Below are 6,650 nucleotides of genomic sequence, written 5' to 3' on the forward strand. Positions count from 1 at the left end.
CGTTCTCCTACAGACCATTTGGCATCATAAAAATGTTAACAAATAATATTATGGCTCTCGGGGGCACAAGGCCTTGCTGGGTTCTGGGTCTGAGCGGCGGGAGAGAATATGAAAACATTTTTCTTCTATGGCGAAATAAAAACTTCCTCAAGACAGAAGTATTCAGAGAATATCGTGCTTGCATAACATAAATGGGAGTTTTATTTACCCTCATAATGGTTATGTCAATATTTGCATCAGCTGGGACTTTCACTCATCTTCCTCCCCACTCTTTTTTGGGGTTGTTTTCTCTTCCACCTTTCCTCTTCTCTACTTCTGTGGCATGAGGCCAACTAACCAGGAAGGCCTTGGGATGAGCTGTTGATGGGGTGAGGGTGGCTTTTGGAGTCTATTGCAGCTTATCCACTGTGTTAGTCAGCTTTCTATCACTGTAACAAAATGCCTGGGATAATCAATTTATAAAGAGAAAGGGGTTATTTTGGCTTACAGTTTTGGAGCAATTGACCTCACTGTTTTGGGGCTCATGTCAAGGCAGCACAACACAGTGGGAGCATATAGCAGAACAAAATCACTCACTCCAGTCGGTAAGCAAAAGAGAGAAAGAGGAAGAGAAAGAGGAAGAGACAGAGGTCTCACAGTCCTATTTGAAAACATGCCTCCCAATGACCTAAGGACTTTCCACTAGGCCCCACCTCTCAAAGGTTCTAGTACCTCCCGTGGTGCCACCCTGGGTACAAAACCTTTAACACTTGGACCTTGGAGGGATGCTTTGAGATCTACATTATAGTAGTCACCTCGCCCCAGCTGCCTGCTTTGCTCATCCCACCTCAGGGCTTCATCTTCAGTTAGTGTTTTAAGCAGAAATTGGTAAGTGATACCCGTGTCCATGTTGCCTGTGTTGAACTTTCTATCGGGGCCTGGGCACCCACTGTGGAGGGCGGACATGGGAAAGGTCAGAGCAGGAAAAGATGACCATCAGAAGGGTATGAGAGGTGCACCTCAAAGGGCCAATCTGAGAAAGCCATCCCCAGAGGACAAAGCATTTCCTTGTTCCTTATCTCTGGTTGAGGACGTGCCAGGCATTTGCATTGGGGCCACTCAACAAATAGGAGGGGCTCCCTGCCCTAGTTTTTTACTAAGCAGGTTCTGGAGCTGTGAGGGGCTCCCTTCATTTCCCGGCTATGGCCTGCCTCTGAAACGGAGGGTGTGCCTGGGTGGAATTCCAACACATGTTCCAGAAGATGCTTTGTGATTTACTTTTTCTCAAAGGATCCCTTGAGCCTGAGGGAAACCCTCTTCAGAAAGCAACATAAGCAATAGTTAAAATTATGAACACTAGAGCAAGACTCCCTACTTTTGAACCTTAGTGTTAGAATTCACTCTTCTGGATAACTTTCTCTGACTTAGGGTCTTCATTTGTAAAATGGGGATTAAAAAGGTCACTGGAAGACTAGACAGTTTGGTCTCTCTGGGGCCCAGGACAATAGCTGGCACAATCAAGTGCCACACAGCAGGAGCTGGTGTAGGAAAGGTGCTGTTGGATCACCTCTTTTCTTTGCTCTGATGTTTCTTTTTATCCCTGCTCTGGTTTGGCTCTGGAAAGTCCTGTGAAGACTCATGTGTTAAGAGCTTTGTCCTCAGCCCACAGTGCTATTGGGAGGGGTAGATCCTTTAGAAGGTGGGGCTGGGTGGGAGGAAGTTAGGTCATCAAGGGCGTGCCCTTGAAGGGGTTTTGGGGACCCTGTCCCATTCTTCTCTTTTTTGCTTCCGGGCCACCGTGAGTGAGCAGCTGCATCCATCACGGTCCCACTGTGTCATTCTGCCTCACCACCAGCCCCAGCTGGTGATGAGCAGCACAGGAACACTGGAGAGCTATTCCCAGGCCTCTGCTGGGCCCAGAGTCCCTAGAAAGAAACTGGCAAGGATGGTACCATAGGAAAGTCTGTTCCTGTTCTCATGAGCCTGCTTCAAAGTTCAAGGTGTGGGGACGGGCTTCCCCACCATTCGACCCAGCTAGCTCCTCAGGACTCTTTCCAAACTCTGTCCAAGAGTACCTGCTTCCTTTCCTGTTGGTTTTCTCCCACTAGTTTCAGTTGATGAATCCATTTCCCCTTGATTTTCCCAAGTGGTGTTTTCTTTGAGGAAGAAGAAGGGTGCAGGGCCTGGAGCTATGCAGGTACAGTATGCAAAGGTGCACAAAGGTGTGTGTGCGTTTCCAACATGCGCAGAGACAAGCAAATACAGCGTGTGTACAGTCCAGTGATACATCTTTATTCTTTCAGCTTTTCTGCTTTATTAGTCAGCTTTTTTGTTTTTGTTTGTTTGTTTTTTTGCTGCTGTGATAAAGTACCGGGCAAGAACAATTTTAGAAGAGGAAAAGTTTATTTTGGGGTTCACAGTTTCAGAGGCCTTAGTCCAGAGATAGCCAGTTCCATTCCTGGGGTTTGAGATGAAGCAGAACATCATGGCTGAAGAGTGTGATGAAGGGAAGCAGCTCACATGATGATCAGAGAGCAGACTGAAAGATTCCACTCACCAGGTACAAAATCTATACTCCAAAGGGACACCTCCAATGCCCACCTCTTCAGTCATACTCTACCTGTCTTCAGTCACCACCCAGTTAATCCCATCAAGGGATTAATTCAACTGGGTTAAGGCTCTCATAACCCAAACATTGCACTTCTGAATATTCCTGCATTGTCTCACACATGAGCTTCTGGGGAACACCTAATATCTAGACCATAACACAGGACTTACAATCTGATTCCCAGAGCTCACTTTCTTCAGTCTACCACCAACACCTTTCTACCTCATTTTTCCCATTTATAAGTGAGTTTCATTTATAAGTGGGGAAAATAAGAGAATCCTCCTAAGAGAAGAGCTGATTATTAAATTAGACAATATATATAAGTCGAAAACATCATCCTGTTGTGTGCACTCAGTAAATGTTAGCAACTACAATAATCATGAATATTGTGTGTGACATCTATGTGAGCCAGGTTTTATTTTCTATCTATATGTATATTTTCTATAAATTATTTCCATCTTCACAACAACCTGCTCATTTCTACTTTACAGAAGTGAAACTAAGGCTGAGAGAGCAGATGATTGATTAATGGAAGCATAGGAATTTGAGCCCTCTTCTTGGATTCTAGTACTCACTGTAACATGGGGACCCCCTTTCCTCTGACAGGTATGGGCTATAGGGAGACCAAGGCTCCACTTCCCCTGAGACCTCCATGAGGGTTGAGGCACCATGGCAGATGGGACCACTCCTGAGGGCATGCTACCCCCTGATGTTGTCCCTGCCCAGCAGGGGCGCACCAGGCCAGGGAGACCTGGGGGCATGGCCCTCCAGCCAAGCCTCGTGGAAGAAAGGGCTGCTTGGGACAGGTAGAGTGGTCAGGAGGGACTATGCCAAAAGCTGCCCCCATGAGGAAGAAAGAGGAGGAGAAGCCGAGGATCGGGAGATGGTTTTCAGGAACATTAGAGATCAGAGAGGAGAACTGGGTGATTTTAATTTCATGCAGCTGCTGGAGATTAATTTAATTGTGCTGGCGCTGGCTCTTCTTGCTTCCAATCCATTTCATCCAGGGCCTGGTGGAGAGCTGAGACTGAAGAGGACCCCACTGTTCCAGGTGGCCTTGGATACGTAGCTCCTGGCCAGACTTTCCACTCTGATGGCTGCTACCAAAGCTGAGAGGTAAACTGTTTTTTTTTTCAATCTAGACTTATCCTAGAGGAGAAAAATGAGAATAGGAAGAACTCCCCAGTAGCCAAGAGCACAAACTGTGGGTGCTCATCCAAAGATGGGTGAAAGGGCTATAAACCATCTTCTCTAACTTAACGATGGAAGAGATACTAACGGGGCCTGAGTCTGGGCCAAGAGTGCGTGGTCCACCCCAGCTCACTCACCCCACGCAGCCTAGATCCAGGCACATGGACTCACACATGGTCAGGCACCACGGGCATCACATGAGCACATTTGGATGTGAGCAGGAAGCCCACATTGGTGTTCAGGGGCTCCACACAGGGTCACATTAATCAAGAGGGACACAACCATATAAGATGCTGACGTCACAGCTACCTACTCTCCCTCACCTCCTTTGAAGTGACCAAATGCCTACTTTTGACCAAGGGCTCTCAATCTTGGAGGCACTTGAATTCCCTGGGAGCTTTAAAAACAGATACTGATGCCAAGGTCTTGCTACTGGAGGTTCTGACGTAATTCAGAATAAACACTGTGGCAGGGTCTGGACAGTGGTGGCTTTCCATATTCCCAGGTGATTCTAACTGGACCAGAGCTGAGACCTGCTGGTTGAAAGGAATCCACTTGTACAGTTCTGTCCTTTGGCCACTAGAGGTCAGCAGGGCTTGGAGGAAGGGGCTGCAGGTGGCCTTAACAGAGTCCTGCTGGGTTCTCCTGGGCTGACCCCGCCAGCCTTCTCCCTGTCTGGTCCCAGGGGATACAGGTCAGGAACTGTCGGTCCCTGGGCTCAGAGAAACACCACCGCAAGGGAGCGAAGGTGGCTTGCTGGCTGGATCAAGACCTATGAGCCACAGAAAGTCAACCTCACTTAAGAGATTTGCCCTGATTAAAGCCCTCACAATCTTGGCCTCCTGCAGCAAGTGCCTCCTCTCTGCACCAGGGTATTCTGATCTGGTCCCTGCCTGGCTTCTTGTGCAGGTATATTTGTGTGTGTGTGTGTGTGTGTGTGTGTGTGTTTAATACTGGGAATTGAACCCAGGGGCACTTTACCGCTGAGCTACATCCCTAGCCCTTTTGAAAAATTTGAGACGGGGTTTCATTAAGTTGCTGAGGCTGAAGTTGAAATCCTTCTGTCTCAATTTCCCCTCCTGCCTCAGCCTCCCAAGTTTTTTGCCAGGATTACAGGCGCACATCATCATACCGGGCTGGGTCTGGGCTTAATGTGCACATACAGCCTGCACACCGGGAACCCAATGAATATAGGAGGAGCCAGCTTTTGGATTCCAAAGGTTGTTTACTTTGACTCACTGCTGTTTTCATTGGAGAAGAGGAAAGCAGAAAGTTCCTTTACTTTGGCGCAGACCTGGCACACACGACCTCACTGAGCCCATTTCAGATGAGAAAGGAGAAATAGACTAGAGGTTCAAACTTCTTTTATCATCTTCAAGAAGAATATCAAGAGCAGAGAGCAAGGAGGCTTTCCCTCATTTCAATTTAAGGAAAAATGAAAGGAAGGCTAATCTGCCACTGAAAATATCTGACCTCAGAAATGAAAAATGGAAAGGCCACCCTGCTCAATCCTGTTTCTCCTTTTAGGCTCCAGCTCCCAGACACCTGCTTGGCTCTTTGCACTGCTCCTATTGCGCTTCATGGTTACTCTCTGTGGAGGTCATCTTTCCTTCCAAGCCACAAGGCTGCTTCATGGTAGAATAAGTTCATGGCACATAGTAAATGCTCAATAAATGTTTGTCAAACCAAAAAGTCTCCGTCAATCATGTCTGGAATCTTACTTGCAAAATACTTAAAAATCAACCCACAGAGAATTTTTTCTAGATCCTTCTCTGATCAATCCCCAAGTCTCCCATTCTTAACCTGAAAATGTTTGGGGGAAATTTATAAAAAAATATGAAGATTCTTGAACTTCAACCACCCACCTACCCCCAGGGACAGTGACTGGGTAGGCTTAGGGTGGGGTTCAGGAATTTGCATTTCTGAGAGGTGTCTCCAGTGATTCTAAAATTTTTAAAAAGAAGTGAGATGCCACTCCTGCCATCCTGGCTGGGTTTTTTGTCCAGGCTTGCCTTCAGCCCTTGTCCAGGGAGACAGGCCAGTGTTTGATCCTGCCACAGGGACAGCGATCCTTTTGTCCTCCTGCTAGGGTGTGTTGTGAATTGTCCTCACTGTTCTCAGCAGAGGCCATCAAGGTCCTCTTCTGCTCCAATGGGCTGGATCCTCTCAACAGCTTGGTTTCTCTCTTCACTCCTATTTTATGGTTCCCTCCCAATCCAAGCAGCTGCAGTTGGGCAAACATTCTGGGCCCATATTCCACTATAGGATGATTGGAGGGTAGTGAACTTGGCATGGAACTTGGGGCCCTTGGGTTATTTTATGTATGTGTGTCAGGTATTGGGGGATTGAACTCAGAGACACTTAACCACTGAGATACAACCCCAGTGCGCCCCCATATTTTTTGGTACTAGGGATGGAACCCAGGGTTTCTTTACTGCTGTGATATATCCCTGTCCCCCCCCCACCTTTTTTTTTTGAGACAATGTCTCTCTAAGTTTCTGACAGTCTCTCTCAATTTCTGAGGCTGTCCTCACATTTGAGATCCTCCTGCCTCACTCCCCAAAGTCACTGGAATTACAGGTTTGTGCTACTGCACCAATCTTTTATTTGTGTTGGGAGGGGAATACTGGGGATTGATTCCAGGGATACTTAAACACTGAGCTACATCTCTCTTTTTCTTTTGAGACAAAATCTCACTAAGTGGCTTAGGACCTTGCTAAATTGCTGAGGCTGGCCTTGAACTTGTGATTCTCCTGTCTCAGCCTTCTCAGTTGCTGGGCTTATAGGATATGTGCCATGATGCCTGACTGCATCCAGCTTTTTGGCTTTGTTTTCTCTCTTTTTTCTTTTCTTTTTTTTTTTTTGGTGCTGA

General features: G+C 47.0%; 1 long non-coding RNA gene across 1 annotated transcript; it reads left to right on the forward strand.

Annotated features, from left to right (window-relative positions):
• Positions 1-754: 754 nt before the first annotated feature.
• Positions 755-5,436, forward strand: LOC114089044 (uncharacterized). Its single transcript, XR_003582106.2, has 4 exons — positions 755-867; positions 3,079-3,193; positions 3,595-3,703; positions 5,306-5,436. It is a non-coding gene; the product is annotated as an uncharacterized lncRNA (long non-coding RNA).
• The last annotated feature ends 1,214 nt before the right edge of the window (positions 5,437-6,650 follow it).

The sequence above is a fragment of the Marmota flaviventris genome, chromosome 9 (genome assembly GCF_047511675.1).
Source record: "Marmota flaviventris isolate mMarFla1 chromosome 9, mMarFla1.hap1, whole genome shotgun sequence".
Lineage (NCBI taxonomy): Eukaryota > Metazoa > Chordata > Mammalia > Rodentia > Sciuridae > Marmota > Marmota flaviventris.